General features: G+C 39.1%; 1 long non-coding RNA gene across 1 annotated transcript; it reads right to left on the reverse strand.

The window, feature by feature from the left end:
* Positions 1-3,449: 3,449 nt before the first annotated feature.
* Positions 3,450-6,180, reverse strand: LOC148690691 (uncharacterized). Its single transcript, XR_015956550.1, has 2 exons — positions 5,899-6,180; positions 3,450-3,911 (listed from the first exon to the last, which is right to left on the reverse strand). It is a non-coding gene; the product is annotated as an uncharacterized LOC148690691 (long non-coding RNA).
* Positions 6,181-10,508: the final 4,328 nt, after the last annotated feature.

Here is a 10,508-nt window from a genome sequence, read left to right on the forward strand (position 1 = left end):
AAGCAATTTGCATCCATTTGCATAGTCTTTTTCTTTATTTGGGGTTCAAGTAATCCATTATTTGGGGTTAATTTGTCCTATTTCACCATAATTCGTTGCTCTATACAAATCAAAATTACGAAACCACAGTACCAAATCAAAATTATCTATTAGCTGTTCAAATCGAAACGAAAGAAATAAGAATCCAATTCTGTAACAGGAAAATGGGTAATTTCCAAAAGAGCCAAATTCAGCTTAGCAGCCAAGCAAAACTGCAAATTCAACCGGTTAGTTATTGGAAAAGCCACCAAATTAACAAATGGGTTTTTGAAGAAAAGCTTCCAGCTTTCTTACATTTCCTTAAACATGCAAAGATCTATGTTCCTAAACCTGAATTTTTGTCAACAAATCCAGCTTGTGGCAATTGGGTTTTGCTAAGTACTTCACCATAAACCAAGCAAAACCCACAATATAAATGCTGACTCAAAGAACCAAAATTTTATATATGAATTGTTCATAAACGAATTGTGAAATATTAGAAATTTATATATAATTTCTTTGCTCTTTTGTGAAAAATGAATACGGGGTGGGGTGCGGGGAATTATAATAATCGAGAAATTGGTGCATACAATGGGTGAAGGCGTCAAACAACAAATATGGTTTTCCTCAAAGCTTGGGTTTATCAATCTCGGAGGTTTTAGCACTAGGTTTGCAGACGAGTACAACTACACAGAAGAGAAAAACAATACCGATTGAGGAAGACTGTTCTTCTTCTAACTAAGAGAGGAAGTCTGATGAATGTGAAAAGAAATCTGAGGGGGGAGGGTTGGATTCTTGATGGCATTGGTATTTATACAACCCACTCTCAAATCCATCAAAATCCTCCATTCATTAAAATCCTAGCAAATCTTTGATGTTCTCACTGTACTTAGATTTGATGGACTTTTTTAGAAACGTAATTGACTATCCATGGATTTGGTTGTATTATTTAAAATCCTCTTAAATCCTAATTTGATTACACCATGATTCCAAACTCCTTTAAAATCTTATTTCAAATCATAATTGACTACACCTTGATTTTAAAATCTATTAAAATCCCATAAAATCCTAATTTGACTACACCCTCTTTAGAGAAAGAAGTGCAAAAGGGATGAGTTGTATAAAGGGGTTTATATAGTAATTATACAATGACTATTATATAACTACCCTTAATCACCTCTAAATAACTAGACCAATACAAACTTGACAAGTGTATGCATATAGCTATTACCCCCTCCCTCAAACGAGGCTGAAAATATCCCTGCTGAGTTTGACGTTATGCATCGAGAAATCATGAGACAATGTGGCTTGGAAACTTCATAAGGTTGGACCAATAGTTGAAGAATGACTGGTAACTAACGACGATGAAAACTGAGCACTAGACCCCAAATCAAGAGCATGACAATGCTTGACAAACACTGGACCATGTAACCCTTTAGTAAACACATCAACAACCTGATCATCTGTGGGAATATATTGAACTTGAAGATCTCCTTTTTGAAGTTTCTCTCTAACAAAATGGTAAATATGGCAACAAGAAGTTAGGTATGTGGTTAGATGGTGTGGAAGTGGGCTTACACTATTCCATTCCAGCTTTAATCAACAATTCTTTAACATATTTGGATTGACTAATGAATAGAGAACCATCTGGGTGATACTGAATATGAAGACCTAAGAAATAAGTAAGTCGACCTCAAACACCTCAGCAAGAGTGTTGATAACTGCTTGAATCCTTGATATGGATGAACCAGTCAATATAATGTCATCAACATACGATAACAAAATGATTACATCACCCTTATCTAATTTGACAAACAAACTGGTGTAGCCAAGGCTTCGTAACTTGTGAATTTCGAATTCCATGCTCGAAGTGCCTGTATTAAGCTATAAAGAGACTTAACCAACTTACAAACAAGATTCGGATGTGTTGCATCAACAAAACCCTGTGGTTGTTTCATATACACTTCCTCAGCCAAATCAACATGCAAAAATGCTTTCTTAACATCAAGTTGTCTTAATGTCCAACCACACTGTGTTGCAATGGCAAGAATCATTCGAACTGTAATGTGCCTAACAATTGGACTAAAAGTCTCAGAAAAATCCAAACCAGGTTGTTGACTATAACCTTGAGCCATTAACCGAGCTTTATATCTGGAAATTGACCCATCTTGATTCTTTTTAATCTTATAAACCCACTTACTACCCGTCACTGTCCTATCTGAAGGAAGAGGAACCAAACACTAAGTCCTTTGCAATTTTAAAGCATCAAACTCATCTTGCATAGCTGCTTGCCACTGAGGCATATTACTAGCAGTTTTAAAACTCTTAGGTTCTTCTATATCAACCATATCAGCAAGAAATGAAAAACCACCAGTGAAGTCATCAACTAATTGTATAGAAGATAACTTAGGTAGGGTAGCAAGATAGGCAGAATAATCCTTTCTACCAATGGCTCCAGTTTGAAGCCGTGTTTGCATACTACCAAGTCTATTATTTGTAATAGATAAAACTGGAACATTTATGGTATGTGATAGAGAGAGAGAGAGAGGTAATATTACCTGTAACTATGTGGGATCTAAGACAAGAAGCAAATGAGCTGTATTTGTTGAAGTGGAAAGAGTATGACTTCTCGAAACTGGAGTGTCAACATGATGATGTAAAGGCTTTTCATTGGTACTACTTTGTATAACAGATTCAGAACTAGTAAAAGGTATTATAGTATGACCATGAGATAGAGAGAGCATGGATGCATCTGTGTGGTCTTGTATTGTAGACCTAATCCCATTTGTATCTTGAGTAAGTGACACATGTATAGGCACCATCACTGAAGAACTAGGAGAAAATTCTGGTGTAAATTGGGACTGTGATGGTAATTGATGTTTATATGGAAAGGCATATTCATCATGAATAACATGTCTAGACATAATGCACCTCTTGGACTTTAGTTTATAGCAAATGACACCTTTATAACCCAAAGAGTATCCCAGAAAAACTCATAACATAGCTCTAGGCTGCAACTTGTTTGCATTATATGGTCTTAACCAAGGATAAACTTCAGTGCCAAAAATCTTCGTTGTTTTCAAATCTGGTTGAGTCTTATATAGCACACTATAAGGAGAGGACATCATCAAAGACTTACACAACATTTGATTAATGAGAAACACAGAATGAGCACATGCAAAATACCAAAATTCCAAGGATAAACTAGCTTCTATTAACAAGGTGACAATAGTTTCAATAATATGTTTATGCTTCATCTCAGCAATTCCATTTTGCTGAGGAGTGTAAAGGCATGACATCATTTGAACAATTCCTTTAGCAGCTAAAAAGTCTTTAAATCTTTTATAGACATATTCTCCCCCACCATCAGTTTGTAAACACTTTATTGATATTCCAAGTTGAGTCAACACATATTGGTAGAATTTGACAAAAATAGTAAACACATCAGATTTATTGCACATTGGAAATACCCAAGTGTATCTTGTATATTCATCCACAAAGAGTACAAAATACCTAAATCCATCTAAAGACTTGACTGGAGAAGTTCCCAAACATCTGTGTGAACCTTTTCAAATGGAAACAGACACTTCTCAGTCCTAGTTGGAAATGGTATTCTTGATATTTTTCCTTGAATAGAAGAACTACACATATTATGCAAATAATCTATTCTACTAGAAATATTAGACTGTTGCAGCATTGAAGACAGAATCTCATTAGAAGGATGCCCCAACCTTTGATGCCATATATTAAACTTCACTACTTTTCCCAGTAAAGTAATAGAATTGGATGTAGTTGATTGGATTCCTTTAACTTGATGAAACATTGGAATTTGAAATAACTCTTTTGGCATACTCTTTCCTTGATACAGTATACATCTCCTTTGTCTTATTGTCCTGCACAAAGAAATTACATTCATCGCATATGAACCAACTCTTGTTATCTGCACAAAGTTGTTTAACAGACATAAGCTTCTAGCAATATTTGGCACATAAAGCACATTATTAAGAATTAGAGAATGATCATTTGTCTGGAGCGTAGTACACCCAACACACTGGATTGGTAAATGTGTACCATTTCCAATAATGATCTTGTCATTTCCTTTAAATGGTACCACTTGTGTAAGACCATTAACACTGTTGTCATAAGATGTGAAACACCAAAGTCCACGATCCAGGTATCATTTAGAAGGAATTGAGAGTTTTGTTAAGCTGTTATAGCAGTCATGGATGGTGGTCGTTCTTAACCCTGATACACATAATTTCCTTAATGATAACAATCAAGAATTGAGTGACCTTTCTTCCCACATATTTGACATTCCAACATAAAACCAGAACCAGAGTTAAAACTATTTCGATAAAAACAATTAGCATAAGTATGTCATTTTTTGTTACAAATCTGACACTTACTAGCAATATTCACCCTTGTCTCAATGTTACCAGGCCATCCTGCATTATTTGATGATTGTCTAAATCCATTAGAGTTGAAATTTCTCCCCTTGAAAGTTCCATTATTCTTATAACTATTTGAGCCTCTAAAATTGTTTTCATTTGGAGGCCTAGAACCATTGGTGAACCCAAAATTAGAAGATTGATTTCAAGAACCAAAGTTTGGGCCAGTATTACCAACAAAACCGTATCTATATGGAGGTAATGGAAAATATGGAGATTTTGCAGAAGGCATGGGGAAAAATGATAGTGAAACACTAGGATGATCTGGCTGAAAGGTAGAAGCTACAAGATTTTGAGGTGTAAGTGGAAATTGTTGAGGTGTACCATATGGAACTTGAGTAAAAACTCCACCAATTGTTGCGGGAAGGTGACTATGATTTTGTAGATTTGAAGATGAGCTAGATATTAAAGAGGAACCAGAACTAGACCCCTGAACATACAATGTAAACATGCTTTGTGACAGTGTATTAAACTCCCCTTCTAACTATTTCTCAGCCCCAAGTAACTGTGCACGAAATTCTTTCAAGGTAATGGATGAGTCCCTAGCTAAAATCACAGTTCTTATAATGGTATACTTTTTTGGTAGACCAGCCAACCCACCAATCATCGCATCATTATCATAAATCATTTCCCCTCCAGCACTCAATTGATCCCTTATATTCTTGAGTTGAAGCAAATACTTATCAATGGAATCAGCATCATTTTGAATCGTATGTAACTTAGTTTTTATATGATTAACCCTGGATTTAGAAACATAAGCAAATCTATCTACCAAATTAGCCCAAGCCTTAATAGCAGTTCTACGTCAAATAACATACTCCCTTGCTTCATCAGATAATGTGGCAAGTAACAAACTGAGCAAAGCCATATATGTAGATTGCCACTCAATATAGGCAGTAGTTAATTCTTTGGTGATACCTAAATCTGTAGTAATGACCAATTTAGGTGGACATATAGTAGTCCCATCAAAATGTTCAAACAGTTTGTACTTTTTCAACACAAATTGAAACTAAAATGCCCATTTGGCGAAATTATCTTCTTTCAATTTGATAGTGATCATCCCTAACAACCCATCCACTTTCATAGTTGAAGAACTCATGATGTATTTAACAAATCAACACTTCAAATACATGAAACAAAAATTATTGCAACACCAAACAAGTCACCAGTACAGAAAGATTGACACTTTTGTACCCCAAAAGAAAGAATGACACTTTCTTTGTTGACAAGAAAGAATGGTACTTTCTTGAATATGAATTCACTTCTCTGTGAGAATGACACTCACATCAACACAATTTGACTTCAGAAATCAAAAAACCCCAAATCATATACGGAAAAACCTAGCACCGCCATACAAATCTTCGAATTAAGCGTGAAAATAACTCTCAGCAAATTAATAGAGAACTAAATAGAGATAAAGAAACGATAACACCTGCACCGATTCCACGGTTGGAGATCGGAAATCCAAGAAGTAATTGAACCATGATCATGAAGTCACAGTGAGAGGAAAACTTCTTGCTCCAAGAATCACCAGCAAGCAACAATCACGATAGGTGTGCAACATTAAAGTAACGGAAGCACCACAGGATCAGAAACGGCGACGAACCTTATCGGTGATGATACCATGATAACACTAAAGGTTGAGTCGGTGAAGAACAAGTACAAAGAAAGAGAGAGTGGGAAACTTAGAGAGAGAAGTGCAAAAGGTGTATTGCATTTCAAGATGAAAAATGTTGATGAGTTGTGCAAAGGGATTTATATAGTAATTATACAATGACTATTACATAACTACCCTTAACCACCTCTAACTAACTAGACCAATACAAACATGAAAAGTGTATGTATATAGCTATTAAACTGCTAGGGCTAGTTAATGAAGAAAATATAGAAGAATGAGAAGCAAAAAAGTATCAAAGGGAGAATGGAAGTGCAGGAATGCTGAGATTAAAATTTTAAATTAAATTTGTAAACTAAATGATGTGGAAATGATCTAACGGCTAAAAACAGGGGACTCCTTTAAAAGTTATAATAACTGTAGCCGTTGAATCAAATTTCAAGAGCCTTGATTAGTTGGTGGAAGGGATCTATTTTCTGAATCTCTTTTCCAAATAATGTGTTACCAATAAAAAATAAACACGTTAATTAATACTTAATTAATAACTCAAGAAAAATAAGAAGCGGGTGAAATCGGGCGCAAAAAAGGGCGCCGAGGGGTAATGGCCCGGGCATATAGTATTAGAAGAAACCGTTGTTTTTGGGCATTGTCACTTGCTACTTGAAGAAATTTGGTGTTTGTATTTTGTGTTCGAACAATTTGGCGTTTGTTTTGGAAAAGGAATTTTGCTGCAAATTCTTGAAATGTCATGCTTAACTAATGCATTGTGGAAATCCTTGAATTTTATTCCTTTATAAATGGTTTAATTGATGCCTTTTTTTTTTTTTTTTTCTTGAACAAACAATATTATCTATCTTAAAGGGAGAGGAGTTGGGCTTTAGCCTCACAATGAGCTAGCATTAACGTGGTTCAAATTCGCCTTTGCCGAGATTTGAATCGAAGAACTCTCACTTACAGGTGAAAAGGAATATCATTAGACCATAGTATTAAGTGGCAAATGATGCCTCTTATTGAGTTGATGAGATAATATGTAAAAGGAGTAGGGAGTTCAATCAGAATAAAGAATTATGCAATTGAGCACTTTTGTTCGCTTTCTACAATAGTGACTATCTATATTACAAGGTTCTAAAAGACGCTAGGCGCTGATTGGGCAGCAGGTTGGGGCCTAACTCCTAGGTGGCTAGGCGGATTTACAAAATAGAATGACATATGTATTATGAAGTTGTTTGGGCCCAAAATATTATTGTTGGGCCGAGCAGCAAGATGTACTCGGCCCAAGGTGATGGTAAGTACTATGGGCCGAATAATAACTCCCGGGCAAGCTGGCAGGGTCGGCCAAATCTTATCCCAAGTAGTCCGGGTGAATAGAAAAGGGTCGGGGAAGTCCTGGTGCAACCAGGATGCTCGACTGGCAAGGAATGGAGTCCCGAAAAGAGGAAAATTCAGAATCCCAGTGGGAGTAGGTTTGTTCGAGTTAGAGTCGAAATGGGATAAGGACTCCCAATCCAAATCAGAATTGGTTTCAAGGAATGGGGCACTATAAATACAAGAAATCATGCAACGGAAAATGACCTTCAGAATCAGCATACAATTGCTCTGCGCAAAACCTCTCAAACACCTTGAGATTTTTCCTTTTCTTTTCCCCGCCGACACACCTTCAGTTTGGATAAACAGCACTGCTGCCGCAGAATCAGCCGACCGAGAAGCACCTTCAGTTTAGATAAACAGCACTGCGTTGAGGTCGACCGGTTATCTATCTAAGTCTCGGCCGAGAAGGGTTCTCGAACCTTTGTTGGCAGAGGTCACCTTGCTAGTCTTTTCGGCATAGTCAGGTGTTACGAATTGCATTGCTCGGCGTACAGGACGTCGAGTTATTTTATGATTGGATACTCGCAAGTAGGTTTCAGGGTTCGGCATTCCGACGGCCGAACTACGTTTACCATCAAGACGTACATCACGTTCGAGTACCTGTGCCCGTACAGTTTAGTCTCGATTCGACGTGCTTATACTCTTACGAATATAATCACAGTGACCGAATCGGGCTCCGACGATTATTGAACTCCGCAGAATTAGTAGCCTTGTCTTCAGGCTGTAGAACTCAGAGACCGAGAGCGTTCCTTCCTCGGTCGCAATCACAAGATAGAAGTCAACGACGCGCTCCAAGCGACATCAACAAATTTTACTCCTCGGCCGAGCTCGGCTGACGAGTTGGCATGCCCCGCATTCAACCGAAGGACGTAGTTAGCTTACTAGTTACTCGGCCTGCGCGCCACGTAGGTTTTGTAATTTTTAGGGTCAACATTTTGGCACGCCCAGTGGGACCTTTGTGCTAAACCTTCGGAGTTCATGACCATTGAGACACGGTCTACGAAGCAGAAAACAACCATGGGAAAGTCAACGACTGACTTGCCAGTGCAAGGCCTTGGGCAGGATTTGTACTCTACAAAAAATCCGATCATAGTTGCGCCGCCCGAGGCCACAAGTGTAACACGCCGAGAGAATGAAATCTGTCTCGGCGGGCAACCTTACAACCCAGCAGTACCGAATCAAACAACTGGAATGTTCATGGAAGGGATTGTGGAAGATTGTGATGACGATGGTGGGGAAGGTTCTGATCCACCAACTAGGACATTCCTTCGGAGACGACTGGATGAACAATATCGTCAGGTCGAGCAGTCGATTGGTCAGAAGATGAATGATTTGCTAGACGCAATACGTAGTAACAGCGATACACATACCAGAATGCTTGAACTACTGGTTAGTAAAGCCTTCGAAGATGGCCAGGTCGGCCCACCTCGGCAGCTCCCGACGAATGTGCCTATACCAGCCGAGAGAGGGCCCGCCCGGCCGCAACCAATCACCTTAGAAAGAAGAGGTGGACTGGGAAATAGATTCGAGGGACCAAGCCAGGGAGAAGAAGCCGCTTCCATAAAAGTGACCGAAGTCTAGAGAATGATTGATTCGGCCCTAAAGAAAGGACCGAAGTTTCCAAAATTCATTCATCCATACCCGGCTTATGTGGAAAGGTTTGAATACCCACGAGGATTTAAGATCCCTGATTTCAGCCTCTTCGCCGGGGAATTGTCTTTATCCTCATTAGAACATGTGGCTCGGTTCACAGCACAGTGTGGAGACGTCAATAGCGACTTCTACAAATTACGGCTATTTAACTTTTCACTGACAGGCTCAGCTTTCGCCTGGTACATTAATCTTCCACCCAACTCCGTGCAGAGTTGGGAAGAGTTAGCTGAAAAGTTCCATGAGCAATTTTATCGGCCAGGGATGGAGATGTCCGTATCATCGTTGGCCAGGATGGCTCAGGCATCCGACGAATCTCCAATGGAATACCTAACAAGGTTTAAGTCGGCCAAGAATTGGTGCCGAGTACCACTCCCCGAAGTGGAATTCGTCAGGATCGCCCTCAACGGATTAGACGTGGAATACAAAAAGAAGTTCCTGGGGGCAAACATCCGAGATATGTACGAACTTGCTCAACATGTTGAGCAATATGATTATCTGCTCCAAGAAGAAAAGATATCGAAGTCACCATCTCGGGGAACGCTGTATAAGAATCCCACGGTTAGCTACGCATCGGCCGAGAGTGAAGACCCTCAGTATGCTAGTGTAGATGCGGCCGAGATAGTAATCGACAAACCCTATGTTTGCAAGGCCTTGGCGCAGGTGAATTCCAAAGACACCAAAACCCGTTTGGCTGCCGAGGAAATGAGTAAGTCATCGAAAGTATACACTTTCGATATCACCAAAGCTGATGCAATCTTCGATCAATTATTGGCAGCAAAAATCATCAAGCTTCGGCCGGGACATAATATCCCCAAGGCCGATGAATTAAAAGGAAAGATATACTACAAGTATCATAATTCTAATAAGCATGCAACCAATAATTGTGTTGTGTTCCGAGACACAATTCAAAGTTGGATCGAGAAAGGAAAGTTGAAATTTCCGGAAAAGCAGATGGCGGTAGACGTCAATCCCTTCCCTTCAACAACAATCGGTATGGTGGATGTTCATATTCTTAAAAACAAAGGGAAGGTCGAATACGTCCCGGTGCAGCATATCCGTCAACGGAATGGCCGAACAAGATTAAAGCTTGATTTGTTTTCAAATGCACCACCTGTGGAACAATCAGGGCCACCCACCGATGATCCTATGACGAGATCAAATCCCGACGGAACTCATGAATTAACAGTTTTATGTGAGCATTGTAAAACACCAGTTGACCCTGGGAAGAAGACATCCTCAACACTCTCCACGGCCCCTATAACATCACCGAAGGGACTTGGTAACGGTCCACGACGCCAAGTGTTTGATCGACTCGGCCCACAAGTACGGCCGAAAGACCAGACCTCGGTCAGGCGGCGTCTGGATTTCGACGCACCTTTCTATAATGAGGATTATTACTCGCGCAA

Source organism: Pyrus communis, chromosome 15, assembly GCF_041283825.1.
Source record: "Pyrus communis isolate YQ-2024b chromosome 15, ASM4128382v1, whole genome shotgun sequence".
NCBI classification, from domain to species: domain Eukaryota; kingdom Viridiplantae; phylum Streptophyta; class Magnoliopsida; order Rosales; family Rosaceae; genus Pyrus; species Pyrus communis.